General features: G+C 42.8%; 31 non-coding genes across 31 annotated transcripts; all 31 read right to left on the reverse strand.

The window, feature by feature from the left end:
• Positions 1-18: 18 nt before the first annotated feature.
• Positions 19-159, reverse strand: LOC134592997 (U4 spliceosomal RNA). The gene has a single exon (XR_010089542.1). It is a non-coding gene; the product is annotated as a U4 spliceosomal RNA (small nuclear RNA).
• An 899-nt stretch (positions 160-1,058) lies between these two features.
• Positions 1,059-1,225, reverse strand: LOC134590243 (U1 spliceosomal RNA). Its single transcript, XR_010087196.1, has one exon. It is a non-coding gene; the product is annotated as a U1 spliceosomal RNA (small nuclear RNA).
• A 478-nt stretch (positions 1,226-1,703) lies between these two features.
• On the reverse strand, positions 1,704-1,844 carry LOC134591946 (U4 spliceosomal RNA). Its single transcript, XR_010088642.1, has one exon. It is a non-coding gene; the product is annotated as a U4 spliceosomal RNA (small nuclear RNA).
• An 899-nt stretch (positions 1,845-2,743) lies between these two features.
• On the reverse strand, positions 2,744-2,910 carry LOC134590132 (U1 spliceosomal RNA). The gene has a single exon (XR_010087102.1). It is a non-coding gene; the product is annotated as a U1 spliceosomal RNA (small nuclear RNA).
• Positions 2,911-3,382: 472 nt separating this feature from the next.
• On the reverse strand, positions 3,383-3,523 carry LOC134593691 (U4 spliceosomal RNA). Its single transcript, XR_010090133.1, has one exon. It is a non-coding gene; the product is annotated as a U4 spliceosomal RNA (small nuclear RNA).
• An 881-nt stretch (positions 3,524-4,404) lies between these two features.
• Positions 4,405-4,571, reverse strand: LOC134590133 (U1 spliceosomal RNA). The gene has a single exon (XR_010087103.1). It is a non-coding gene; the product is annotated as a U1 spliceosomal RNA (small nuclear RNA).
• Positions 4,572-5,043: 472 nt separating this feature from the next.
• On the reverse strand, positions 5,044-5,184 carry LOC134592998 (U4 spliceosomal RNA). Its single transcript, XR_010089543.1, has one exon. It is a non-coding gene; the product is annotated as a U4 spliceosomal RNA (small nuclear RNA).
• Positions 5,185-6,083: 899 nt separating this feature from the next.
• LOC134591231 (U1 spliceosomal RNA) lies at positions 6,084-6,250 on the reverse strand. The gene has a single exon (XR_010088038.1). It is a non-coding gene; the product is annotated as a U1 spliceosomal RNA (small nuclear RNA).
• Positions 6,251-6,723: 473 nt separating this feature from the next.
• LOC134592999 (U4 spliceosomal RNA) lies at positions 6,724-6,864 on the reverse strand. The gene has a single exon (XR_010089544.1). It is a non-coding gene; the product is annotated as a U4 spliceosomal RNA (small nuclear RNA).
• An 899-nt stretch (positions 6,865-7,763) lies between these two features.
• LOC134590245 (U1 spliceosomal RNA) lies at positions 7,764-7,930 on the reverse strand. The gene has a single exon (XR_010087197.1). It is a non-coding gene; the product is annotated as a U1 spliceosomal RNA (small nuclear RNA).
• Positions 7,931-8,408: 478 nt separating this feature from the next.
• LOC134591947 (U4 spliceosomal RNA) lies at positions 8,409-8,549 on the reverse strand. The gene has a single exon (XR_010088643.1). It is a non-coding gene; the product is annotated as a U4 spliceosomal RNA (small nuclear RNA).
• An 899-nt stretch (positions 8,550-9,448) lies between these two features.
• LOC134590134 (U1 spliceosomal RNA) lies at positions 9,449-9,615 on the reverse strand. Its single transcript, XR_010087104.1, has one exon. It is a non-coding gene; the product is annotated as a U1 spliceosomal RNA (small nuclear RNA).
• A 472-nt stretch (positions 9,616-10,087) lies between these two features.
• On the reverse strand, positions 10,088-10,228 carry LOC134593692 (U4 spliceosomal RNA). The gene has a single exon (XR_010090134.1). It is a non-coding gene; the product is annotated as a U4 spliceosomal RNA (small nuclear RNA).
• An 899-nt stretch (positions 10,229-11,127) lies between these two features.
• LOC134591232 (U1 spliceosomal RNA) lies at positions 11,128-11,294 on the reverse strand. The gene has a single exon (XR_010088039.1). It is a non-coding gene; the product is annotated as a U1 spliceosomal RNA (small nuclear RNA).
• A 473-nt stretch (positions 11,295-11,767) lies between these two features.
• Positions 11,768-11,908, reverse strand: LOC134593000 (U4 spliceosomal RNA). The gene has a single exon (XR_010089545.1). It is a non-coding gene; the product is annotated as a U4 spliceosomal RNA (small nuclear RNA).
• Positions 11,909-12,807: 899 nt separating this feature from the next.
• On the reverse strand, positions 12,808-12,974 carry LOC134590246 (U1 spliceosomal RNA). The gene has a single exon (XR_010087198.1). It is a non-coding gene; the product is annotated as a U1 spliceosomal RNA (small nuclear RNA).
• Positions 12,975-13,452: 478 nt separating this feature from the next.
• LOC134591948 (U4 spliceosomal RNA) lies at positions 13,453-13,593 on the reverse strand. Its single transcript, XR_010088644.1, has one exon. It is a non-coding gene; the product is annotated as a U4 spliceosomal RNA (small nuclear RNA).
• An 899-nt stretch (positions 13,594-14,492) lies between these two features.
• Positions 14,493-14,659, reverse strand: LOC134590247 (U1 spliceosomal RNA). Its single transcript, XR_010087199.1, has one exon. It is a non-coding gene; the product is annotated as a U1 spliceosomal RNA (small nuclear RNA).
• Positions 14,660-15,131: 472 nt separating this feature from the next.
• LOC134593694 (U4 spliceosomal RNA) lies at positions 15,132-15,272 on the reverse strand. Its single transcript, XR_010090135.1, has one exon. It is a non-coding gene; the product is annotated as a U4 spliceosomal RNA (small nuclear RNA).
• Positions 15,273-16,153: 881 nt separating this feature from the next.
• Positions 16,154-16,320, reverse strand: LOC134590135 (U1 spliceosomal RNA). Its single transcript, XR_010087105.1, has one exon. It is a non-coding gene; the product is annotated as a U1 spliceosomal RNA (small nuclear RNA).
• A 472-nt stretch (positions 16,321-16,792) lies between these two features.
• On the reverse strand, positions 16,793-16,933 carry LOC134593001 (U4 spliceosomal RNA). Its single transcript, XR_010089546.1, has one exon. It is a non-coding gene; the product is annotated as a U4 spliceosomal RNA (small nuclear RNA).
• An 899-nt stretch (positions 16,934-17,832) lies between these two features.
• On the reverse strand, positions 17,833-17,999 carry LOC134590248 (U1 spliceosomal RNA). Its single transcript, XR_010087200.1, has one exon. It is a non-coding gene; the product is annotated as a U1 spliceosomal RNA (small nuclear RNA).
• A 478-nt stretch (positions 18,000-18,477) lies between these two features.
• On the reverse strand, positions 18,478-18,618 carry LOC134591949 (U4 spliceosomal RNA). The gene has a single exon (XR_010088645.1). It is a non-coding gene; the product is annotated as a U4 spliceosomal RNA (small nuclear RNA).
• An 899-nt stretch (positions 18,619-19,517) lies between these two features.
• On the reverse strand, positions 19,518-19,684 carry LOC134590447 (U1 spliceosomal RNA). Its single transcript, XR_010087369.1, has one exon. It is a non-coding gene; the product is annotated as a U1 spliceosomal RNA (small nuclear RNA).
• Positions 19,685-20,157: 473 nt separating this feature from the next.
• Positions 20,158-20,298, reverse strand: LOC134593695 (U4 spliceosomal RNA). The gene has a single exon (XR_010090136.1). It is a non-coding gene; the product is annotated as a U4 spliceosomal RNA (small nuclear RNA).
• An 899-nt stretch (positions 20,299-21,197) lies between these two features.
• LOC134590136 (U1 spliceosomal RNA) lies at positions 21,198-21,364 on the reverse strand. Its single transcript, XR_010087106.1, has one exon. It is a non-coding gene; the product is annotated as a U1 spliceosomal RNA (small nuclear RNA).
• A 478-nt stretch (positions 21,365-21,842) lies between these two features.
• LOC134591950 (U4 spliceosomal RNA) lies at positions 21,843-21,983 on the reverse strand. Its single transcript, XR_010088646.1, has one exon. It is a non-coding gene; the product is annotated as a U4 spliceosomal RNA (small nuclear RNA).
• Positions 21,984-22,882: 899 nt separating this feature from the next.
• Positions 22,883-23,049, reverse strand: LOC134590769 (U1 spliceosomal RNA). Its single transcript, XR_010087644.1, has one exon. It is a non-coding gene; the product is annotated as a U1 spliceosomal RNA (small nuclear RNA).
• Positions 23,050-23,522: 473 nt separating this feature from the next.
• LOC134593696 (U4 spliceosomal RNA) lies at positions 23,523-23,663 on the reverse strand. Its single transcript, XR_010090137.1, has one exon. It is a non-coding gene; the product is annotated as a U4 spliceosomal RNA (small nuclear RNA).
• An 899-nt stretch (positions 23,664-24,562) lies between these two features.
• On the reverse strand, positions 24,563-24,729 carry LOC134590138 (U1 spliceosomal RNA). Its single transcript, XR_010087107.1, has one exon. It is a non-coding gene; the product is annotated as a U1 spliceosomal RNA (small nuclear RNA).
• A 471-nt stretch (positions 24,730-25,200) lies between these two features.
• LOC134593002 (U4 spliceosomal RNA) lies at positions 25,201-25,341 on the reverse strand. The gene has a single exon (XR_010089547.1). It is a non-coding gene; the product is annotated as a U4 spliceosomal RNA (small nuclear RNA).
• Positions 25,342-25,744: the final 403 nt, after the last annotated feature.

A 25,744-nucleotide genomic window follows, 5' to 3' on the forward strand; every position in this document is an offset into this window, starting at 1 on the left:
ATTAAACCAATCTTTCAGTCTCCTTAGAGCCTGTCAAAAATTGCCAATGCTGACTGTATTTCAAGTCATCATGGCGGGGTATTGGGTAAAGTTTTCAATTAGCAATAATCACGCCTCGGATTGACCTCATGGGCTACGATACTGCCACTGCGCAAAGTTAACTGTTCAAGTGGGCCAGCTTTTAAGAGCTACCACGTAAGGACACTTTAAGACAGCGGTGAGAAAAAGTTCATGACCATAAGCCATTGCAAAGGATTGTGGGAGGCAATATTCTAATTAGGCCCGCTTCCTCCTACAGGGAAGCTTAAACCCCAACAAATTCCTCGGTCTTCTTATATGGCATCTTGGAATGGTTCCAAACCTATAACAGAGAGTGAGGGCAACCATATCTTGCAGCAAACCTTGTACAATTTTTTTTCTCTCTTTGGAAACGGTTTTGCCAAGATTCTACTACAGCAGCCATTAGGCAGAGTACACAATCCGCTGGTCTACGTTCGTCCCCAAAGTCACACATTTCATGACTCCATCGATAGGAATGACCCTTGCCTAGCACCTGTCTTCTCTTCATCCACACTCAACAGGGCTGAAAGAACATTTGTGGTGGCTTTTTCAAAATTCCATGGTGTTCATTAGTAAGTGCTAGCGACCACCCAGCTATTCCTAAGGTTTGGTCTGATTGTCTCAAGCGGCAATTCACTGCCTTGATCCAGAAAATCTTTTTTTCCCAGAAATTCAATCAAACGTTACGTTCTGTTGGAAGACGTAATATAGGTCTCCAATTCTTTATTTCTTCCATTGCATTGAAGCATACAATAAATCAAAAGAAGTCAGGATAAAAAAATGATGAAAAAAAAGCTGAAAAGTTAAAATAAAAAGTGAAATTCTGGCTTAAAACTGGTCTCCAGAAAACATAGATAATAAAAATGATCAAGCCTAGGAAATGATTGTCGCTGCCTGCTTGATGTGGAAAGTAAGAGCCAAAGAAGACAGGTGCCGTGGCTGAAATTATCCTTCGTCAGAATTGGTGAAGTTCTCTATTTTTGTCAAACAAGCAAACACAGGGGAAAGCGCGAACGCAGTCCCCCACTACCATAAATTATGCAGTCGAGTTTCCCACATTTGAGGAAATCGCAGAGGTCAACTGGTACAGAGTGCAATGAACCAGCCTCACTCTGGGAGAGCCACCTTAGGGATCATGGCTATTGCTCCCCTGCCAGGTAAGTATGACATGACGGGTACATTCAAAGGCACGCCTGCTGGGAAGCCTTTCCTTTAGGCTGTGGTGAAATAATAAAGCAAGTTAAAAAAAAAAAAAAAAGAAGAGCAAATAAATAATCCAAATGATAGAAGGCTACAAAAGAGTACCAAACCTCGTGGCTGATCGTTGTTTTCCTTAGCTACCAGTAATTTTAGTGCCTTCAGGTGGTTAGGTGTGAATAATTGAGCTGGATTCAGGGTGCGAAGGAGCAATTTGCATAAAGGCAAATGCTAGGCCAATGAGCCGAAGGATGGGAATTCGTAGCATGTAGTGAGAATAGTGTGCTGCCGGAAACAAGTGGATTCAGTGGGAGAGAAAGGTAAAAGGGAAATGCAAGGAAGCCAGCGGAAGGAATGGTGCAATAGAGCTCAGGAAGAAACGGGAGTCATGTAAGACATGCCCTAGACATGGGGCGCCATAAACTTTTTTTAAACCAATCTTTCAGTCTCCTTAGAGCCTGTCAAAAATTGCCAATGCTGACTGTATTTCAAGTCATCATGGCGGGGTATTGGGTAAAGTTTTCAATTAGCAATAATCACGCCTCGGATTGACCTCATGGGCTACGATACTGCCACTGCGCAAAGATAACTGTTCAAGTGGGCCAGCTTTTAAGAGCTACCACGTAAGGACACTTTAAGACAGCGGTGAGAAAAAGTTCATGACCATAAGCCATTGCAAAGGATTGTGGGAGGCAATATTCTAATTAGGCCCGCTTCCTCCTACAGGGAAGCTTAAACCCCAACAAATTCCTCGGTCTTCTTATATGGCATCTTGGAATGGTTCCAAACCTATAACAGAGAGTGAGGGCAACCATATCTTGCAGCAAACTTTGTACAATTTTTTTTCTCTCTTTGGAAACGGTTTTGCCAAGATTCTACTACAGCAGCCATTAGGCAGAGTACACAATCCGCTGGTCTACGTTCGTCCCCAAAGTCACACATTTCATGACTCCATCGATAGGAATGACCCTTGCCTAGCACCTGTCTTCTCTTCATCCACACTCAACAGGGCTGAAAGAACATTTGTGGTGGCTTTTTCAAAATTCCATGGTGTTCATTAGTAAGTGCTAGCGACCACCCAGCTATTCCTAAGGTTTGGTCTGATTGTCTCAAGCGGCAATTCACTGCCTTGATCCAGAAAATCTTTATTTCCCAGAAATTCAATCAAACGTTACGTTCTGTTGGAAGACGTAATATAGGTCTCCAATTCTTTATTTCTTCCATTGCATTGAAGCATACAATAAATCAAAAGAAGTCAGGATAAAAAAATGATGAAAAAAAAGCTGAAAAGTTAAAATAAAAAGTGAAATTCTGGCTTAAAACTGGTCTCCAGAAAACATAGATAATAAAAATGATCAAGCCTAGGAAATGATTGTCGCTGCCTGCTTGATGCGGAAAGTAAGAGCCAAAGAAGACGGGTGCCGTGGCTGAAATTATCCTTCGTCAGAATTGGTGAAGTTCTCTATTTTTGTCAAACAAGCAAACACAGGGGAAAGCGCGAACGCAGTCCCCCACTACCATAAATTATGCAGTCGAGTTTCCCACATTTGAGGAAATCGCAGAGGTCAACTGGTACGGAGTGCAATGAACCAGCCTCACTCTGGGAGAGCCACCTTAGGGATCATGGCTATTGCTCCCCTGCCAGGTAAGTATGACATGACGGGTACATTCAAAGGCACGCCCGCTGGGAAGCCTTTCCTTTAGGCTGTGGTGAAATAATAAAGCAAGTTAAAAAAAAAAAAAAAGCAAATAAATAATCCAAATGATAGAAGGCTACAAAAGATTACCAAACCTCGTGGCTGATCGTTGTTTTCCTTAGCTACCAGTAATTTTAGTGCCTTCAGGTGGTTAGGTGTGAATAATTGAGCTGGATTCAGGGTGCGAAGGAGCAATTTGCATAAAGGCAAATGCTAGGCCAATGAGCCGAAGGATGGGAATTCGTAGCATGTAGTGAGAATAGTGTGCTGCCGGAAACAAGTGAATTCAGTGGGAGAGAAAGGTAAAAGGGAAATGCTAAGAAGCCAGCGGAAGGAATGGTGCAACAGAGCTCAGGAAGAAACGGGAGTCACGTAAGACACGCCCTAGACATGGGGCGCCATAAACTTTTATTAAACCAATCTTTCAGTCTCCTTAGAGCCTTTCAAAAATTGCCAATGCTGACTGTATTTCAAGTCATCATGGCAGGGTATTGGGTAAAGTTTTCAATTAGCAATAATCACGTCTCGGATTGACCTCATGGGCTACGATACTGCCACTGCGCAAAGCTAGCTGTTCAAGTGGGCCAGCTTTTAAGAGCTACCACGTAAGGACACTTTAAGACAGCGGTGAGAAAAAGTTCATGACCATAAGCCATTGCAAAGGATTATGGGAGGCAATATTCTAATTAGGCCCGCTTCCTCCTACAGGGAAGCTTAAACCCCAAATAATTCCTCGGTCTTCTTATATGGCATCTTGGAATGGTTCCAAACCTATAACAGAGAGTGAGGGCAACCATATCTTGCAGCAAACCTTGTACAATTTTTTTTCTCTCTTTGGAAACAGTTTTGCCAAGATTCTACTACAGCAGCCATTAGGCAGAGTACACAATCCGCTGGTCTACGTTCGTCCCCAAAGTCACACATTTCATGACTCCATCGATAGGAATGACCCTTGCCTAGCACCTGTCTTCTCTTCATCCACACTCAACAGGGCTGAAAGAACATTTGTGGTGGCTTTTTCAAAATTCCATGGTGTTCATTAGTAAGTGCTAGCGACCACCCAGCTATTCCTAAGGTTTGGTCTGATTGTCTCAAGCGGCAATTCACTGCCTTGATCCAGAAATTCAATCAAACGTTACGTTCTGTTGGAAGACGTAATATAGGTCTCCAATTCTTTATTTCTTCCATTGCATTGAAGCATACAATAAATCAAAAGAAGTCAGGATAAAAAAATGATGAAAAAAAAGCTGAAAAGTTAAAATAAAAAGTGAAATTCTGGCTTAAAACTGGTCTCCAGAAAACATAGATAATAAAAATGATCAAGCCTAGGAAATGATTGTCGCTGCCTGCTTGATGTGGAAAGTAAGAGCCAAAGAAGAAGGGTGCCGTGGCTGAAATTGTCCTTCATCAGAATTGGTGAAGTTCTCTATTTTTGTCAAACAAGCAAACGCAGGGGAAAGCGCGAACGCAGTCCCCCACTACCATAAATTATGCAGTCGAGTTTCCCACATTTGAGGAAATCGCAGAGGTCAACTGGTACGGAGTGCAATGAACCAGCCTCACTCTGGGAGAGCCACCTTAGGGATCATGGCTATTGCTCCCCTGCCAGGTAAGTATGACATGACGGGTACATTCAAAGGCACGCCTGCTGGGAAGCCTTTCCTTTAGGCTGTGGTGAAATAATAAAGCAAGTTAAAAAAAAAAAAAAAGCAAATAAATAATCCAAATGATAGAAGGCTACAAAAGATTACCAAACCTCGTGGCTGATCGTTGTTTTCCTTAGCTACCAGTAATTTTAGTGCCTTCAGGTGGTTAGGTGTGAATAATTGAGCTGGATTCAGGGTGCGAAGGAGCAATTTGCATAAAGGCAAATGCTAGGCCAATGAGCCGAAGGATGGGAATTCGTAGCATGGAGTGAGAATAGTGTGCTGCCGGAAACAAGTGGATTCAGTGGGAGAGAAAGGTAAAAGGGAAATGCTAAGAAGCCAGCGGAAGGAATGGTGCAACAGAGCTCAGGAAGAAACGGGAGTCACGTAAGACACGCCCTAGACATGGGGCGCCATAAACTTTTTTTAAACCAATCTTTCAGTCTCCTTAGAGCCTGTCAAAAATTGCCAATGCTGACTGTATTTCAAGTCATCATGGCGGGGTATTGGGTAAAGTTTTCAATTAGCAATAATCACGCCTCGGATTGACCTCATGGGCTACGATACTGCCACTGCGCAAAGTTAACTGTTCAAGTGGGCCAGCTTTTAAGAGCTACCACGTAAGGACACTTTAAGACAGCGGTGAGAAAAAGTTCATGACCATAAGCCATTGCAAAGGATTGTGGGAGGCAATATTCTAATTAGGCCCGCTTCCTCCTACAGGGAAGCTTAAACCCCAACAAATTCCTCGGTCTTCTTATATGGCATCTTGGAATGGTTCCAAACCTATAACAGAGAGTGAGGGCAACCATATCTTGCAGCAAACCTTGTACAATTTTTTTTCTCTCTTTGGAAACGGTTTTGCCAAGATTCTACTACAGCAGCCATTAGGCAGAGTACACAATCCGCTGGTCTACGTTCGTCCCCAAAGTCACACATTTCATGACTCCATCGATAGGAATGACCCTTGCCTAGCACCTGTCTTCTCTTCATCCACACTCAACAGGGCTGAAAGAACATTTGTGGTGGCTTTTTCAAAATTCCATGGTGTTCATTAGTAAGTGCTAGCGACCACCCAGCTATTCCTAAGGTTTGGTCTGATTGTCTCAAGCGGCAATTCACTGCCTTGATCCAGAAAATCTTTTTTTCCCAGAAATTCAATCAAACGTTACGTTCTGTTGGAAGACGTAATATAGGTCTCCAATTCTTTATTTCTTCCATTGCATTGAAGCATACAATAAATCAAAAGAAGTCAGGATAAAAAAATGATGAAAAAAAAGCTGAAAAGTTAAAATAAAAAGTGAAATTCTGGCTTAAAACTGGTCTCCAGAAAACATAGATAATAAAAATGATCAAGCCTAGGAAATGATTGTCGCTGCCTGCTTGATGTGGAAAGTAAGAGCCAAAGAAGACGGGTGCCGTGGCTGAAATTATCCTTCGTCAGAATTGGTGAAGTTCTCTATTTTTGTCAAACAAGCAAACACAGGGGAAAGCGCGAACGCAGTCCCCCACTACCATAAATTATCCAGTCGAGTTTCCCACATTTGAGGAAATCGCAGAGGTCAACTGGTACAGAGTGCAATGAACCAGCCTCACTCTGGGAGAGCCACCTTAGGGATCATGGCTATTGCTCCCCTGCCAGGTAAGTATGACATGACGGGTACATTCAAAGGCACGCCCGCTGGGAAGCCTTTCCTTTAGGCTGTGGTGAAATAATAAAGCAAGTTAAAAAAAAAAAAAAAAGCAAATAAATAATCCAAATGATAGAAGGCTACAAAAGATTACCAAACCTCGTGGCTGATCGTTGTTTTCCTTAGCTACCAGTAATTTTAGTGCCTTCAGGTGGTTAGGTGTGAATAATTGAGCTGGATTCAGGGTGCGAAGGAGCAATTTGCATAAAGGCAAATGCTAGGCCAATGAGCCGAAGGATGGGAATTCGTAGCATGGAGTGAGAATAGTGTGCTGCCGGAAACAAGTGAATTCAGTGGGAGAGAAAGGTAAAAGGGAAATGCTAAGAAGCCAGCGGAAGGAATGGTGCAACAGAGCTCAGGAAGAAACAGGAGTCACGTAAGACACGCCCTAGACATGGGGCACCATAAACTTTTATTAAACCAATCTTTCAGTCTCCTTAGAGCCTGTCAAAAATTGCCAATGCTGACTGTATTTCAAGTCATCATGGCGGGGTATTGGGTAAAGTTTTCAATTAGCAATAATCACGCCTCGGATTGACCTCATGGGCTACGATACTGCCACTGCGCAAAGTTAACTGTTCAAGTGGGCCAGCTTTTAAGAGCTACCACGTAAGGACACTTTAAGACAGCGGTGAGAAAAAGTTCATGACCATAAGCCATTGCAAAGGATTGTGGGAGGCAATATTCTAATTAGGCCCGCTTCCTCCTACAGGGAAGCTTAAACCCCAACAAATTCCTCAGTCTTCTTATATGGCATCTTGGAATGGTTCCAAACCTATAACAGAGAGTGAGGGCAACCATATCTTGCAGCAAACCTTGTACAATTTTTTTTCTCTCTTTGGAAACGGTTTTGCCAAGATTCTACTACAGCAGCCATTAGGCAGAGTACACAATCCGCTGGTCTACGTTCGTCCCCAAAGTCACACATTTCATGACTCCATCGATAGGAATGACCCTTGCCTAGCACCTGTCTTCTCTTCATCCACACTCAACAGGGCTGAAAGAACATTTGTGGTGGCTTTTTCAAAATTCCATGGTGTTCATTAGTAAGTGCTAGCGACCACCCAGCTATTCCTAAGGTTTGGTCTGATTGTCTCAAGCGGCAATTCACTGCCTTGATCCAGAAAATCTTTTTTTCCCAGAAATTCAATCAAACGTTACGTTCTGTTGGAAGACGTAATATAGGTCTCCAATTCTTTATTTCTTCCATTGCATTGAAGCATACAATAAATCAAAAGAAGTCAGGATAAAAAAATGATGAAAAAAAAGCTGAAAAGTTAAAATAAAAAGTGAAATTCTGGCTTAAAACTGGTCTCCAGAAAACATAGATAATAAAAATGATCAAGCCTAGGAAATGATTGTCGCTGCCTGCTTGATGTGGAAAGTAAGAGCCAAAGAAGACAGGTGCCGTGGCTGAAATTATCCTTCGTCAGAATTGGTGAAGTTCTCTATTTTTGTCAAACAAGCAAACACAGGGGAAAGCGCGAACGCAGTCCCCCACTACCATAAATTATGCAGTCGAGTTTCCCACATTTGAGGAAATCGCAGAGGTCAACTGGTACAGAGTGCAATGAACCAGCCTCACTCTGGGAGAGCCACCTTAGGGATCATGGCTATTGCTCCCCTGCCAGGTAAGTATGACATGACGGGTACATTCAAAGGCACGCCTGCTGGGAAGCCTTTCCTTTAGGCTGTGGTGAAATAATAAAGCAAGTTAAAAAAAAAAAAAAAAGAAGAGCAAATAAATAATCCAAATGATAGAAGGCTACAAAAGAGTACCAAACCTCGTGGCTGATCGTTGTTTTCCTTAGCTACCAGTAATTTTAGTGCCTTCAGGTGGTTAGGTGTGAATAATTGAGCTGGATTCAGGGTGCGAAGGAGCAATTTGCATAAAGGCAAATGCTAGGCCAATGAGCCGAAGGATGGGAATTCGTAGCATGTAGTGAGAATAGTGTGCTGCCGGAAACAAGTGGATTCAGTGGGAGAGAAAGGTAAAAGGGAAATGCAAGGAAGCCAGCGGAAGGAATGGTGCAATAGAGCTCAGGAAGAAACGGGAGTCATGTAAGACATGCCCTAGACATGGGGCGCCATAAACTTTTTTTAAACCAATCTTTCAGTCTCCTTAGAGCCTGTCAAAAATTGCCAATGCTGACTGTATTTCAAGTCATCATGGCGGGGTATTGGGTAAAGTTTTCAATTAGCAATAATCACGCCTCGGATTGACCTCATGGGCTACGATACTGCCACTGCGCAAAGATAACTGTTCAAGTGGGCCAGCTTTTAAGAGCTACCACGTAAGGACACTTTAAGACAGCGGTGAGAAAAAGTTCATGACCATAAGCCATTGCAAAGGATTGTGGGAGGCAATATTCTAATTAGGCCCGCTTCCTCCTACAGGGAAGCTTAAACCCCAACAAATTCCTCGGTCTTCTTATATGGCATCTTGGAATGGTTCCAAACCTATAACAGAGAGTGAGGGCAACCATATCTTGCAGCAAACCTTGTACAATTTTTTTTCTCTCTTTGGAAACGGTTTTGCCAAGATTCTACTACAGCAGCCATTAGGCAGAGTACACAATCCGCTGGTCTACGTTCGTCCCCAAAGTCACACATTTCATGACTCCATCGATAGGAATGACCCTTGCCTAGCACCTGTCTTCTCTTCATCCACACTCAACAGGGCTGAAAGAACATTTGTGGTGGCTTTTTCAAAATTCCATGGTGTTCATTAGTAAGTGCTAGCGACCACCCAGCTATTCCTAAGGTTTGGTCTGATTGTCTCAAGCGGCAATTCACTGCCTTGATCCAGAAAATCTTTATTTCCCAGAAATTCAATCAAACGTTACGTTCTGTTGGAAGACGTAATATAGGTCTCCAATTCTTTATTTCTTCCATTGCATTGAAGCATACAATAAATCAAAAGAAGTCAGGATAAAAAAATGATGAAAAAAAAGCTGAAAAGTTAAAATAAAAAGTGAAATTCTGGCTTAAAACTGGTCTCCAGAAAACATAGATAATAAAAATGATCAAGCCTAGGAAATGATTGTCGCTGCCTGCTTGATGCGGAAAGTAAGAGCCAAAGAAGACGGGTGCCGTGGCTGAAATTATCCTTCGTCAGAATTGGTGAAGTTCTCTATTTTTGTCAAACAAGCAAACACAGGGGAAAGCGCGAACGCAGTCCCCCACTACCATAAATTATGCAGTCGAGTTTCCCACATTTGAGGAAATCGCAGAGGTCAACTGGTACGGAGTGCAATGAACCAGCCTCACTCTGGGAGAGCCACCTTAGGGATCATGGCTATTGCTCCCCTGCCAGGTAAGTATGACATGACGGGTACATTCAAAGGCACGCCCGCTGGGAAGCCTTTCCTTTAGGCTGTGGTGAAATAATAAAGCAAGTTAAAAAAAAAAAAAAAGCAAATAAATAATCCAAATGATAGAAGGCTACAAAAGATTACCAAACCTCGTGGCTGATCGTTGTTTTCCTTAGCTACCAGTAATTTTAGTGCCTTCAGGTGGTTAGGTGTGAATAATTGAGCTGGATTCAGGGTGCGAAGGAGCAATTTGCATAAAGGCAAATGCTAGGCCAATGAGCCGAAGGATGGGAATTCGTAGCATGTAGTGAGAATAGTGTGCTGCCGGAAACAAGTGAATTCAGTGGGAGAGAAAGGTAAAAGGGAAATGCTAAGAAGCCAGCGGAAGGAATGGTGCAACAGAGCTCAGGAAGAAACGGGAGTCACGTAAGACACGCCCTAGACATGGGGCGCCATAAACTTTTATTAAACCAATCTTTCAGTCTCCTTAGAGCCTTTCAAAAATTGCCAATGCTGACTGTATTTCAAGTCATCATGGCAGGGTATTGGGTAAAGTTTTCAATTAGCAATAATCACGTCTCGGATTGACCTCATGGGCTACGATACTGCCACTGCGCAAAGCTAGCTGTTCAAGTGGGCCAGCTTTTAAGAGCTACCACGTAAGGACACTTTAAGACAGCGGTGAGAAAAAGTTCATGACCATAAGCCATTGCAAAGGATTGTGGGAGGCAATATTCTAATTAGGCCCGCTTCCTCCTACAGGGAAGCTTAAACCCCAACAAATTCCTCGGTCTTCTTATATGGCATCTTGGAATGGTTCCAAACCTATAACAGAGAGTGAGGGCAACCATATCTTGCAGCAAACCTTGTACAATTTTTTTTCTCTCTTTGGAAACGGTTTTGCCAAGATTCTACTACAGCAGCCATTAGGCAGAGTACACAATCCGCTGGTCTACGTTCGTCCCCAAAGTCACACATTTCATGACTCCATCGATAGGAATGACCCTTGCCTAGCACCTGTCTTCTCTTCATCCACACTCAACAGGGCTGAAAGAACATTTGTGGTGGCTTTTTCAAAATTCCATGGTGTTCATTAGTAAGTGCTAGCGACCACCCAGCTATTCCTAAGGTTTGGTCTGATTGTCTCAAGCGGCAATTCACTGCCTTGATCCAGAAAATCTTTTTTTCCCAGAAATTCAATCAAACGTTACGTTCTGTTGGAAGACGTAATATAGGTCTCCAATTCTTTATTTCTTCCATTGCATTGAAGCATACAATAAATCAAAAGAAGTCAGGATAAAAAAATGATGAAAAAAAAGCTGAAAAGTTAAAATAAAAAGTGAAATTCTGGCTTAAAACTGGTCTCCAGAAAACATAGATAATAAAAATGATCAAGCCTAGGAAATGATTGTCGCTGCCTGCTTGATGTGGAAAGTAAGAGCCAAAGAAGACGGGTGCCGTGGCTGAAATTATCCTTCGTCAGAATTGGTGAAGTTCTCTATTTTTGTCAAACAAGCAAACACAGGGGAAAGCGCGAACGCAGTCCCCCACTACCATAAATTATCCAGTCGAGTTTCCCACATTTGAGGAAATCGCAGAGGTCAACTGGTACAGAGTGCAATGAACCAGCCTCACTCTGGGAGAGCCACCTTAGGGATCATGGCTATTGCTCCCCTGCCAGGTAAGTATGACATGACGGGTACATTCAAAGGCACGCCCGCTGGGAAGCCTTTCCTTTAGGCTGTGGTGAAATAATAAAGCAAGTTAAAAAAAAAAAAAAAAGCAAATAAATAATCCAAATGATAGAAGGCTACAAAAGATTACCAAACCTCGTGGCTGATCGTTGTTTTCCTTAGCTACCAGTAATTTTAGTGCCTTCAGGTGGTTAGGTGTGAATAATTGAGCTGGATTCAGGGTGCGAAGGAGCAATTTGCATAAAGGCAAATGCTAGGCCAATGAGCCGAAGGATGGGAATTCGTAGCATGGAGTGAGAATAGTGTGCTGCCGGAAACAAGTGAATTCAGTGGGAGAGAAAGGTAAAAGGGAAATGCTAAGAAGCCAGCGGAAGGAATGGTGCAACAGAGCTCAGGAAGAAACAGGAGTCACGTAAGACACGCCCTAGACATGGGGCACCATAAACTTTTATTAAACCAATCTTTCAGTCTCCTTAGAGCCTGTCAAAAATTGCCAATGCTGACTGTATTTCAAGTCATCATGGCGGGGTATTGGGTAAAGTTTTCAATTAGCAATAATCACGCCTCGGATTGACCTCATGGGCTACGATACTGCCACTGCGCAAAGTTAACTGTTCAAGTGGGCCAGCTTTTAAGAGCTACCACGTAAGGACACTTTAAGACAGCGGTGAGAAAAAGTTCATGACCATAAGCCATTGCAAAGGATTGTGGGAGGCAATATTCTAATTAGGCCCGCTTCCTCCTACAGGGAAGCTTAAACCCCAACAAATTCCTCAGTCTTCTTATATGGCATCTTGGAATGGTTCCAAACCTATAACAGAGAGTGAGGGCAACCATATCTTGCAGCAAACCTTGTACAATTTTTTTTCTCTCTTTGGAAACGGTTTTGCCAAGATTCTACTACAGCAGCCATTAGGCAGAGTACACAATCCGCTGGTCTACGTTCGTCCCCAAAGTCACACATTTCATGACTCCATCGATAGGAATGACCCTTGCCTAGCACCTGTCTTCTCTTCATCCACACTCAACAGGGCTGAAAGAACATTTGTGGTGGCTTTTTCAAAATTCCATGGTGTTCATTAGTAAGTGCTAGCGACCACCCAGCTATTCCTAAGGTTTGGTCTGATTGTCTCAAGCGGCAATTCACTGCCTTGATCCAGAAAATCTTTTTTTCCCAGAAATTCAATCAAACGTTACGTTCTGTTGGAAGACGTAATATAGGTCTCCAATTCTTTATTTCTTCCATTGCATTGAAGCATACAATAAATCAAAAGAAGTCAGGATAAAAAAATGATGAAAAAAAAGCTGAAAAGTTAAAATAAAAAGTGAAATTCTGGCTTAAAACTGGTCTCCAGAAAACATAGATAATAAAAATGATCAAGCCTAGGAAATGATTGTCGCTGCCTGCTTGATGTGGAAAGTAAGAGCCAAAGAAGACAGGTGCCGTGGCTGAAATTATCCTTCGTCAGAATTGGTGAAGTTCTCTATTTTTGTCAAACAAGCAAACACAGGGGAAAGCGCGAACGCAGTCCCCCACTACCATAAATTATGCAGTCGAGTTTCCCACATTTGAGGAAATCGCAGAGGTCAACTGGTACAGAGTGCAATGAACCAGCCTCACTCTGGGAGAGCCACCTTAGGGATCATGGCTATTGCTCCCCTGCCAGGTAAGTATGACATGACGGGTACATTCAAAGGCACGCCTGCTGGGAAGCCTTTCCTTTAGGCTGTGGTGAAATAATAAAGCAAGTTAAAAAAAAAAAAAAAAGAAGAGCAAATAAATAATCCAAATGATAGAAGGCTACAAAAGAGTACCAAACCTCGTGGCTGATCGTTGTTTTCCTTAGCTACCAGTAATTTTAGTGCCTTCAGGTGGTTAGGTGTGAATAATTGAGCTGGATTCAGGGTGCGAAGGAGCAATTTGCATAAAGGCAAATGCTAGGCCAATGAGCCGAAGGATGGGAATTCGTAGCATGTAGTGAGAATAGTGTGCTGCCGGAAACAAGTGGATTCAGTGGGAGAGAAAGGTAAAAGGGAAATGCAAGGAAGCCAGCGGAAGGAATGGTGCAATAGAGCTCAGGAAGAAACGGGAGTCATGTAAGACATGCCCTAGACATGGGGCGCCATAAACTTTTTTTAAACCAATCTTTCAGTCTCCTTAGAGCCTGTCAAAAATTGCCAATGCTGACTGTATTTCAAGTCATCATGGCGGGGTATTGGGTAAAGTTTTCAATTAGCAATAATCACGCCTCGGATTGACCTCATGGGCTACGATACTGCCACTGCGCAAAGATAACTGTTCAAGTGGGCCAGCTTTTAAGAGCTACCACGTAAGGACACTTTAAGACAGCGGTGAGAAAAAGTTCATGACCATAAGCCATTGCAAAGGATTGTGGGAGGCAATATTCTAATTAGGCCCGCTTCCTCCTACAGGGAAGCTTAAACCCCAACAAATTCCTCGGTCTTCTTATATGGCATCTTGGAATGGTTCCAAACCTATAACAGAGAGTGAGGGCAACCATATCTTGCAGCAAACCTTGTACAATTTTTTTTCTCTCTTTGGAAACGGTTTTGCCAAGATTCTACTACAGCAGCCATTAGGCAGAGTACACAATCCGCTGGTCTACGTTCGTCCCCAAAGTCACACATTTCATGACTCCATCGATAGGAATGACCCTTGCCTAGCACCTGTCTTCTCTTCATCCACACTCAACAGGGCTGAAAGAACATTTGTGGTGGCTTTTTCAAAATTCCATGGTGTTCATTAGTAAGTGCTAGCGACCACCCAGCTATTCCTAAGGTTTGGTCTGATTGTCTCAAGCGGCAATTCACTGCCTTGATCCAGAAAATCTTTATTTCCCAGAAATTCAATCAAACGTTACGTTCTGTTGGAAGACGTAATATAGGTCTCCAATTCTTTATTTCTTCCATTGCATTGAAGCATACAATAAATCAAAAGAAGTCAGGATAAAAAAATGATGAAAAAAAAGCTGAAAAGTTAAAATAAAAAGTGAAATTCTGGCTTAAAACTGGTCTCCAGAAAACATAGATAATAAAAATGATCAAGCCTAGGAAATGATTGTCGCTGCCTGCTTGATGCGGAAAGTAAGAGCCAAAGAAGACGGGTGCCGTGGCTGAAATTATCCTTCGTCAGAATTGGTGAAGTTCTCTATTTTTGTCAAACAAGCAAACACAGGGGAAAGCGCGAACGCAGTCCCCCACTACCATAAATTATGCAGTCGAGTTTCCCACATTTGAGGAAATCGCAGAGGTCAACTGGTACAGAGTGCAATGAACCAGCCTCACTCTGGGAGAGCCACCTTAGGGATCATGGCTATTGCTCCCCTGCCAGGTAAGTATGACATGACGGGTACATTCAAAGGCACGCCCGCTGGGAAGCCTTTCCTTTAGGCTGTGGTGAAATAATAAAGCAAGTTAAAAAAAAAAAAAAAGCAAATAAATAATCCAAATGATAGAAGGCTACAAAAGATTACCAAACCTCGTGGCTGATCGTTGTTTTCCTTAGCTACCAGTAATTTTAGTGCCTTCAGGTGGTTAGGTGTGAATAATTGAGCTGGATTCAGGGTGCGAAGGAGCAATTTGCATAAAGGCAAATGCTAGGCCAATGAGCCGAAGGATGGGAATTCGTAGCATGTAGTGAGAATAGTGTGCTGCCGGAAACAAGTGAATTCAGTGGGAGAGAAAGGTAAAAGGGAAATGCTAAGAAGCCAGCGGAAGGAATGGTGCAACAGAGCTCAGGAAGAAACGGGAGTCACGTAAGACACGCCCTAGACATGGGGCGCCATAAACTTTTATTAAACCAATCTTTCAGTCTCCTTAGAGCCTTTCAAAAATTGCCAATGCTGACTGTATTTCAAGTCATCATGGCAGGGTATTGGGTAAAGTTTTCAATTAGCAATAATCACGTCTCGGATTGACCTCATGGGCTACGATACTGCCACTGCGCAAAGCTAGCTGTTCAAGTGGGCCAGCTTTTAAGAGCTACCACGTAAGGACACTTTAAGACAGCGGTGAGAAAAAGTTCATGACCATAAGCCATTGCAAAGGATTATGGGAGGCAATATTCTAATTAGGCCCGCTTCCTCCTACAGGGAAGCTTAAACCCCAAATAATTCCTCGGTCTTCTTATATGGCATCTTGGAATGGTTCCAAACCTATAACAGAGAGTGAGGGCAACCATATCTTGCAGCAAACCTTGTACAATTTTTTTTCTCTCTTTGGAAACAGTTTTGCCAAGATTCTACTACAGCAGCCATTAGGCAGAGTACACAATCCGCTGGTCTACGTTCGTCCCCAAAGTCACACATTTCATGACTCCATCGATAGGAATGACCCTTGCCTAGCACCTGTCTTCTCTTCATCCACACTCAACAGGGCTGAAAGAACATTTGTGGTGGCTTTTTCAAAATTCCATGGTGTTCATTAGTAAGTGCTAGCGACCACCCAGCTATTCCTAAGGTTTGGTCTGATTGTCTCAAGCGGCAATTCACTGCCTTGATCCAGAAATTCAATCAAACGTTACGTTCTGTTGGAAGACGTAATATAGGTCTCCAATTCTTTATTTCTTCCATTGCATTGAAGCATACAATAAATCAAAAGAAGTCAGGATAAAAAAATGATGAAAAAAAAGCTGAAAAGTTAAAATAAAAAGTGAAATTCTGGCTTAAAACTGGTCTCCAGAAAACATAGATAATAAAAATGATCAAGCCTAGGAAATGATTGTCGCTGCCTGCTTGATGTGGAAAGTAAGAGCCAAAGAAGAAGGGTGCCGTGGCTGAAATTGTCCTTCATCAGAATTGGTGAAGTTCTCTATTTTTGTCAAACAAGCAAACGCAGGGGAAAGCGCGAACGCAGTCCCCCACTACCATAAATTATGCAGTCGAGTTTCCCACATTTGAGGAAATCGCAGAGGTCAACTGGTACGGAGTGCAATGAACCAGCCTCACTCTGGGAGAGCCACCTTAGGGATCATGGCTATTGCTCCCCTGCCAGGTAAGTATGACATGACGGGTACATTCAAAGGCACGCCTGCTGGGAAGCCTTTCCTTTAGGCTGTGGTGAAATAATAAAGCAAGTTAAAAAAAAAAAAAAAGCAAATAAATAATCCAAATGATAGAAGGCTACAAAAGATTACCAAACCTCGTGGCTGATCGTTGTTTTCCTTAGCTACCAGTAATTTTAGTGCCTTCAGGTGGTTAGGTGTGAATAATTGAGCTGGATTCAGGGTGCGAAGGAGCAATTTGCATAAAGGCAAATGCTAGGCCAATGAGCCGAAGGATGGGAATTCGTAGCATGGAGTGAGAATAGTGTGCTGCCGGAAACAAGTGGATTCAGTGGGAGAGAAAGGTAAAAGGGAAATGCTAAGAAGCCAGCGGAAGGAATGGTGCAACAGAGCTCAGGAAGAAACGGGAGTCACGTAAGACACGCCCTAGACATGGGGCGCCATAAACTTTTTTTAAACCAATCTTTCAGTCTCCTTAGAGCCTGTCAAAAATTGCCAATGCTGACTGTATTTCAAGTCATCATGGCGGGGTATTGGGTAAAGTTTTCAATTAGCAATAATCACGCCTCGGATTGACCTCATGGGCTACGATACTGCCACTGCGCAAAGTTAACTGTTCAAGTGGGCCAGCTTTTAAGAGCTACCACGTAAGGACACTTTAAGACAGCGGTGAGAAAAAGTTCATGACCATAAGCCATTGCAAAGGATTGTGGGAGGCAATATTCTAATTAGGCCCGCTTCCTCCTACAGGGAAGCTTAAACCCCAACAAATTCCTCGGTCTTCTTATATGGCATCTTGGAATGGTTCCAAACCTATAACAGAGAGTGAGGGCAACCATATCTTGCAGCAAACCTTGTACAATTTTTTTTCTCTCTTTGGAAACGGTTTTGCCAAGATTCTACTACAGCAGCCATTAGGCAGAGTACACAATCCGCTGGTCTACGTTCGTCCCCAAAGTCACACATTTCATGACTCCATCGATAGGAATGACCCTTGCCTAGCACCTGTCTTCTCTTCATCCACACTCAACAGGGCTGAAAGAACATTTGTGGTGGCTTTTTCAAAATTCCATGGTGTTCATTAGTAAGTGCTAGCGACCACCCAGCTATTCCTAAGGTTTGGTCTGATTGTCTCAAGCGGCAATTCACTGCCTTGATCCAGAAAATCTTTTTTTCCCAGAAATTCAATCAAACGTTACGTTCTGTTGGAAGACGTAATATAGGTCTCCAATTCTTTATTTCTTCCATTGCATTGAAGCATACAATAAATCAAAAGAAGTCAGGATAAAAAAATGATGAAAAAAAAGCTGAAAAGTTAAAATAAAAAGTGAAATTCTGGCTTAAAACTGGTCTCCAGAAAACATAGATAATAAAAATGATCAAGCCTAGGAAATGATTGTCGCTGCCTGCTTGATGTGGAAAGTAAGAGCCAAAGAAGACAGGTGCCGTGGCTGAAATTATCCTTCGTCAGAATTGGTGAAGTTCTCTATTTTTGTCAAACAAGCAAACACAGGGGAAAGCGCGAACGCAGTCCCCCACTACCATAAATTATGCAGTCGAGTTTCCCACATTTGAGGAAATCGCAGAGGTCAACTGGTACAGAGTGCAATGAACCAGCCTCACTCTGGGAGAGCCACCTTAGGGATCATGGCTATTGCTCCCCTGCCAGGTAAGTATGACATGACGGGTACATTCAAAGGCACGCCTGCTGGGAAGCCTTTCCTTTAGGCTGTGGTGAAATAATAAAGCAAGTTAAAAAAAAAAAAAAAAGAAGAGCAAATAAATAATCCAAATGATAGAAGGCTACAAAAGATTACCAAACCTCGTGGCTGATCGTTGTTTTCCTTAGCTACCAGTAATTTTAGTGCCTTCAGGTGGTTAGGTGTGAATAATTGAGCTGGATTCAGGGTGCGAAGGAGCAATTTGCATAAAGGCAAATGCTAGGCCAATGAGCCGAAGGATGGGAATTCGTAGCATGTAGTGAGAATAGTGTGCTGCCGGAAACAAGTGGATTCAGTGGGAGAGAAAGGTAAAAGGGAAATGCAAGGAAGCCAGCGGAAGGAATGGTGCAATAGAGCTCAGGAAGAAACGGGAGTCATGTAAGACATGCCCTAGACATGGGGCGCCATAAACTTTTTTTAAACCAATCTTTCAGTCTCCTTAGAGCCTGTCAAAAATTGCCAATGCTGACTGTATTTCAAGTCATCATGGCGGGGTATTGGGTAAAGTTTTCAATTAGCAATAATCACGCCTCGGATTGACCTCATGGGCTACGATACTGCCACTGCGCAAAGATAACTGTTCAAGTGGGCCAGCTTTTAAGAGCTACCACGTAAGGACACTTTAAGACAGCGGTGAGAAAAAGTTCATGACCATAAGCCATTGCAAAGGATTGTGGGAGGCAATATTCTAATTAGGCCCGCTTCCTCCTACAGGGAAGCTTAAACCCCAACAAATTCCTCGGTCTTCTTATATGGCATCTTGGAATGGTTCCAAACCTATAACAGAGAGTGAGGGCAACCATATCTTGCAGCAAACCTTGTACAATTTTTTTTCTCTCTTTGGAAACGGTTTTGCCAAGATTCTACTACAGCAGCCATTAGGCAGAGTACACAATCCGCTGGTCTACGTTCGTCCCCAAAGTCACACATTTCATGACTCCATCGATAGGAATGACCCTTGCCTAGCACCTGTCTTCTCTTCATCCACACTCAACAGGGCTGAAAGAACATTTGTGGTGGCTTTTTCAAAATTCCATGGTGTTCATTAGTAAGTGCTAGCGACCACCCAGCTATTCCTAAGGTTTGGTCTGATTGTCTCAAGCGGCAATTCACTGCCTTGATCCAGAAAATCTTTATTTCCCAGAAATTCAATCAAACGTTACGTTCTGTTGGAAGACGTAATATAGGTCTCCAATTCTTTATTTCTTCCATTGCATTGAAGCATACAATAAATCAAAAGAAGTCAGGATAAAAAAATGATGAAAAAAAAGCTGAAAAGTTAAAATAAAAAGTGAAATTCTGGCTTAAAACTGGTCTCCAGAAAACATAGATAATAAAAATGATCAAGCCTAGGAAATGATTGTCGCTGCCTGCTTGATGCGGAAAGTAAGAGCCAAAGAAGACGGGTGCCGTGGCTGAAATTATCCTTCGTCAGAATTGGTGAAGTTCTCTATTTTTGTCAAACAAGCAAACACAGGGGAAAGCGCGAACGCAGTCCCCCACTACCATAAATTATGCAGTCGAGTTTCCCACATTTGAGGAAATCGCAGAGGTCAACTGGTACGGAGTACAATGAACCAGCCTCACTCTGGGAGAGCCACCTTAGGGATCATGGCTATTGCTCCCCTGCCAGGTAAGTATGACATGACGGGTACATTCAAAGGCACGCCCGCTGGGAAGCCTTTCCTTTAGGCTGTGGTGAAATAATAAAGTAAGTTTAAAAAAAAAAAAAAAGCAAATAAATAATCCAAATGATAGAAGGCTACAAAAGATTACCAAACCTCGTGGCTGATCGTTGTTTTCCTTAGCTACCAGTAATTTTAGTGCCTTCAGGTGGTTAGGTGTGAATAATTGAGCTGGATTCAGGGTGCGAAGGAGCAATTTGCATAAAGGCAAATGCTAGGCCAATGAGCCGAAGGATGGGAATTCGTAGCATGTAGTGAGAATAGTGTGCTGCCGGAAACAAGTGAATTCAGTGGGAGAGAAAGGTAAAAGGGAAATGCTAAGAAGCCAGCGGAAGGAATGGTGCAACAGAGCTCAGGAAGAAACGGGAGTCACGTAAGACACGCCCTAGACATGGGGCGCCATAAACTTTTATTAAACCAATCTTTCAGTCTCCTTAGAGCCTTTCAAAAATTGCCAATGCTGACTGTATTTCAAGTCATCATGGCAGGGTATTGGGTAAAGTTTTCAATTAGCAATAATCACGTCTCGGATTGACCTCATGGGCTACGATACTGCCACTGCGCAAAGCTAGCTGTTCAAGTGGGCCAGCTTTTAAGAGCTACCACGTAAGGACACTTTAAGACAGCGGTGAGAAAAAGTTCATGACCATAAGCCATTGCAAAGGATTATGGGAGGCAATATTCTAATTAGGCCCGCTTCCTCCTACAGGGAAGCTTAAACCCCAAATAATTCCTCGGTCTTCTTATATGGCATCTTGGAATGGTTCCAAACCTATAACAGAGAGTGAGGGCAACCATATCTTGCAGCAAACCTTGTACAATTTTTTTTCTCTCTTTGGAAACAGTTTTGCCAAGATTCTACTACAGCAGCCATTAGGCAGAGTACACAATCCGCTGGTCTACGTTCGTCCCCAAAGTCACACATTTCATGACTCCATCGATATGAATGACCCTTGCCTAGCACCTGTCTTCTCTTCATCCACACTCAACAGGGCTGAAAGAACATTTGTGGTGGCTTTTTCAAAATTCCATGGTGTTCATTAGTAAGTGCTAGCGACCACCCAGCTATTCCTAAGGTTTGGTCTGATTGTCTCAAGCGGCAATTCACTGCCTTGATCCAGAAAATCTTTTTTTCCCAGAAATTCAATCAAACGTTACGTTCTGTTGGAAGACGTAATATAGGTCTCCAATTCTTTATTTCTTCCATTGCATTGAAGCATACAATAAATCAAAAGAAGTCAGGATAAAAAAATGATGAAAAAAAAGCTGAAAAGTTAAAATAAAAAGTGAAATTCTGGCTTAAAACTGGTCTCCAGAAAACATAGATAATAAAAATGATCAAGCCTAGGAAATGATTGTCGCTGCCTGCTTGATGTGGAAAGTAAGAGCCAAAGAAGACGGGTGCCGTGGCTGAAATTGTCCTTCATCAGAATTGGTGAAGTTCTCTATTTTTGTCAAACAAGCAAACGCAGGGGAAAGCGCGAACGCAGTCCCCCACTACCATAAATTATGCAGTCGAGTTTCCCACATTTGAGGAAATCGCAGAGGTCAACTGGTACGGAGTGCAATGAACCAGCCTCACTCTGGGAGAGCCACCTTAGGGATCATGGCTATTGCTCCCCTGCCAGGTAAGTATGACATGACGGGTACATTCAAAGGCACGCCTGCTGGGAAGCCTTTCCTTTAGGCTGTGGTGAAATAATAAAGCAAGTTAAAAAAAAAAAAAAAAGAAGAGCAAATAAATAATCCAAATGATAGAAGGCTACAAAAGATTACCAAACCTCGTGGCTGATCGTTGTTTTCCTTAGCTACCAGTAATTTTAGTGCCTTCAGGTGGTTAGGTGTGAATAATTGAGCTGGATTCAGGGTGCGAAGGAGCAATTTGCATAAAGGCAAATGCTAGGCCAATGAGCCGAAGGATGGGAATTCGTAGCATGTAGTGAGAATAGTGTGCTGCCGGAAACAAGTGGATTCAGTGGGAGAGAAAGGTAAAAGGGAAATGCAAGGAAGCCAGCGGAAGGAATGGTGCAATAGAGCTCAGGAAGAAACGGGAGTCATGTAAGACATGCCCTAGACATGGGGCGCCATAAACTTTTTTTAAACCAATCTTTCAGTCTCCTTAGAGCCTGTCAAAAATTGCCAATGCTGACTGTATTTCAAGTCATCATGGCGGGGTATTGGGTAAAGTTTTCAATTAGCAATAATCACGCCTCGGATTGACCTCATGGGCTACGATACTGCCACTGCGCAAAGATAACTGTTCAAGTGGGCCAGCTTTTAAGAGCTACCACGTAAGGACACTTTAAGACAGCGGTGAGAAAAAGTTCATGACCATAAGCCATTGCAAAGGATTGTGGGAGGCAATATTCTAATTAGGCCCGCTTCCTCCTACAGGGAAGCTTAAACCCCAACAAATTCCTCGGTCTTCTTATATGGCATCTTGGAATGGTTCCAAACCTATAACAGAGAGTGAGGGCAACCATATCTTGCAGCAAACCTTGTACAATTTTTTTTCTCTCTTTGGAAACGGTTTTGCCAAGATTCTACTACAGCAGCCATTAGGCAGAGTACACAATCCGCTGGTCTACGTTCGTCCCCAAAGTCACACATTTCATGACTCCATCGATAGGAATGACCCTTGCCTAGCACCTGTCTTCTCTTCATCCACACTCAACAGGGCTGAAAGAACATTTGTGGTGGCTTTTTCAAAATTCCATGGTGTTCATTAGTAAGTGCTAGCGACCACCCAGCTATTCCTAAGGTTTGGTCTGATTGTCTCAAGCGGCAATTCACTGCCTTGATCCAGAAAATCTTTATTTCCCAGAAATTCAATCAAACGTTACGTTCTGTTGGAAGACGTAATATAGGTCTCCAATTCTTTATTTCTTCCATTGCATTGAAGCATACAATAAATCAAAAGAAGTCAGGATAAAAAAATGATGAAAAAAAAGCTGAAAAGTTAAAATAAAAAGTGAAATTCTGGCTTAAAACTGGTCTCCAGAAAACATAGATAATAAAAATGATCAAGCCTAGGAAATGATTGTCGCTGCCTGCTTGATGCGGAAAGTAAGAGCCAAAGAAGACGGGTGCCGTGGCTGAAATTATCCTTCGTCAGAATTGGTGAAGTTCTCTATTTTTGTCAAACAAGCAAACACAGGGGAAAGCGCTAACGCAGTCCCCCACTACCATAAATTATGCAGTCGAGTTTCCCACATTTGAGGAAATCGCAGAGGTCAACTGGTACGGAGTACAATGAACCAGCCTCACTCTGGGAGAGCCACCTTAGGGATCATGGCTATTGCTCCCCTGCCAGGTAAGTATGACATGACGGGTACATTCAAAGGCACGCCCGCTGGGAAGCCTTTCCTTTAGGCTGTGGTGAAATAATAAAGTAAGTTTAAAAAAAAAAAAAAAGCAAATAAATAATCCAAATGATAGAAGGCTACAAAAGATTACCAAACCTCGTGGCTGATCGTTGTTTTCCTTAGCTACCAGTAATTTTAGTGCCTTCAGGTGGTTAGGTGTGAATAATTGAGCTGGATTCAGGGTGCGAAGGAGCAATTTGCATAAAGGCAAATGCTAGGCCAATGAGCCGAAGGATGGGAATTCGTAGCATGTAGTGAGAATAGTGTGCTGCCGGAAACAAGTGAATTCAGTGGGAGAGAAAGGTAAAAGGGAAATGCTAAGAAGCCAGCGGAAGGAATGGTGCAACAGAGCTCAGGAAGAAACGGGAGTCACGTAAGACACGCCCTAGACATGGGGCGCCATAAACTTTTATTAAACCAATCTTTCAGTCTCCTTAGAGCCTTTCAAAAATTGCCAATGCTGACTGTATTTCAAGTCATCATGGCAGGGTATTGGGTAAAGTTTTCAATTAGCAATAATCACGTCTCGGATTGACCTCATGGGCTACGATACTGCCACTGCGCAAAGCTAGCTGTTCAAGTGGGCCAGCTTTTAAGAGCTACCACGTAAGGACACTTTAAGACAGCGGTGAGAAAAAGTTCATGACCATAAGCCATTGCAAAGGATTATGGGAGGCAATATTCTAATTAGGCCCGCTTCCTCCTACAGGGAAGCTTAAACCCCAAATAATTCCTCGGTCTTCTTATATGGCATCTTGGAATGGTTCCAAACCTATAACAGAGAGTGAGGGCAACCATATCTTGCAGCAAACCTTGTACAATTTTTTTTCTCTCTTTGGAAACAGTTTTGCCAAGATTCTACTACAGCAGCCATTAGGCAGAGTACACAATCCGCTGGTCTACGTTCGTCCCCAAAGTCACACATTTCATGACTCCATCGATATGAATGACCCTTGCCTAGCACCTGTCTTCTCTTCATCCACACTCAACAGGGCTGAAAGAACATTTGTGGTGGCTTTTTCAAAATTCCATGGTGTTCATTAGTAAGTGCTAGCGACCACCCAGCTATTCCTAAGGTTTGGTCTGATTGTCTCAAGCGGCAATTCACTGCCTTGATCCAGAAAATCTTTTTTTCCCAGAAATTCAATCAAACGTTACGTTCTGTTGGAAGACGTAATATAGGTCTCCAATTCTTTATTTCTTCCATTGCATTGAAGCATACAATAAATCAAAAGAAGTCAGGATAAAAAAATGATGAAAAAAAAGCTGAAAAGTTAAAATAAAAAGTGAAATTCTGGCTTAAAACTGGTCTCCAGAAAACATAGATAATAAAAATGATCAAGCCTAGGAAATGATTGTCGCTGCCTGCTTGATGTGGAAAGTAAGAGCCAAAGAAGACGGGTGCCGTGGCTGAAATTGTCCTTCATCAGAATTGGTGAAGTTCTCTATTTTTGTCAAACAAGCAAACGCAGGGGAAAGCGCGAACGCAGTCCCCCACTACCATAAATTATGCAGTCGAGTTTCCCACATTTGAGGAAATCGCAGAGGTCAACTGGTACGGAGTGCAATGAACCAGCCTCACTCTGGGAGAGCCACCTTAGGGATCATGGCTATTGCTCCCCTGCCAGGTAAGTATGACATGACGGGTACATTCAAAGGCACGCCTGCTGGGAAGCCTTTCCTTTAGGCTGTGGTGAAATAATAAAGCAAGTTAAAAAAAAAAAAAAGCAAATAAATAATCCAAATGATAGAAGGCTACAAAAGATTACCAAACCTCGTGGCTGATTGTTGTTTTCCTTAGCTACCAGTAATTTTAGTGCCTTCAGGTGGTTAGGTGTGAATAATTGAGCTGGATTCAGGGTGCGAAGGAGCAATTTGCATAAAGGCAAATGCTAGGCCAATGAGCCGAAGGATGGGAATTCGTAGCATGGAGTGAGAATAGTGTGCTGCCGGAAACAAGTGGATTCAGTGGGAGAGAAAGGTAAAAGGGAAATGCTAAGAAGCCAGCGGAAGGAATGGTGCAACAGAGCTCAGGAAGAAACGGGAGTCACGTAAGACACGCCCTAGACATGGGGCGCCATAAACTTTTTTTAAACCAATCTTTCAGTCTCCTTAGAGCCTGTCAAAAATTGCCAATGCTGACTGTATTTCAAGTCATCATGGCGGGGTATTGGGTAAAGTTTTCAATTAGCAATAATCACGCCTCGGATTGACCTCATGGGCTACGATACTGCCACTGCGCAAAGTTAACTGTTCAAGTGGGCCAGCTTTTAAGAGCTACCACGTAAGGACACTTTAAGACAGCGGTGAGAAAAAGTTCATGACCATAAGCCATTGCAAAGGATTGTGGGAGGCAATATTCTAATTAGGCCCGCTTCCTCCTACAGGGAAGCTTAAACCCCAACAAATTCCTCGGTCTTCTTATATGGCATCTTGGAATGGTTCCAAACCTATAACAGAGAGTGAGGGCAACCATATCTTGCAGCAAACCTTGTACAATTTTTTTTCTCTCTTTGGAAACAGTTTTGCCAAGATTCTACTACAGCAGCCATTAGGCAGAGTACACAATCGCTGGTCTACGTTCGTCCCCAAAGTCACACATTTCATGACTCCATCGATAGGAATGACCCTTGCCTAGCACCTGTCTTCTC

This window comes from Pelobates fuscus, chromosome 2 (assembly GCF_036172605.1).
Source record: "Pelobates fuscus isolate aPelFus1 chromosome 2, aPelFus1.pri, whole genome shotgun sequence".
NCBI lineage: Eukaryota > Metazoa > Chordata > Amphibia > Anura > Pelobatidae > Pelobates > Pelobates fuscus.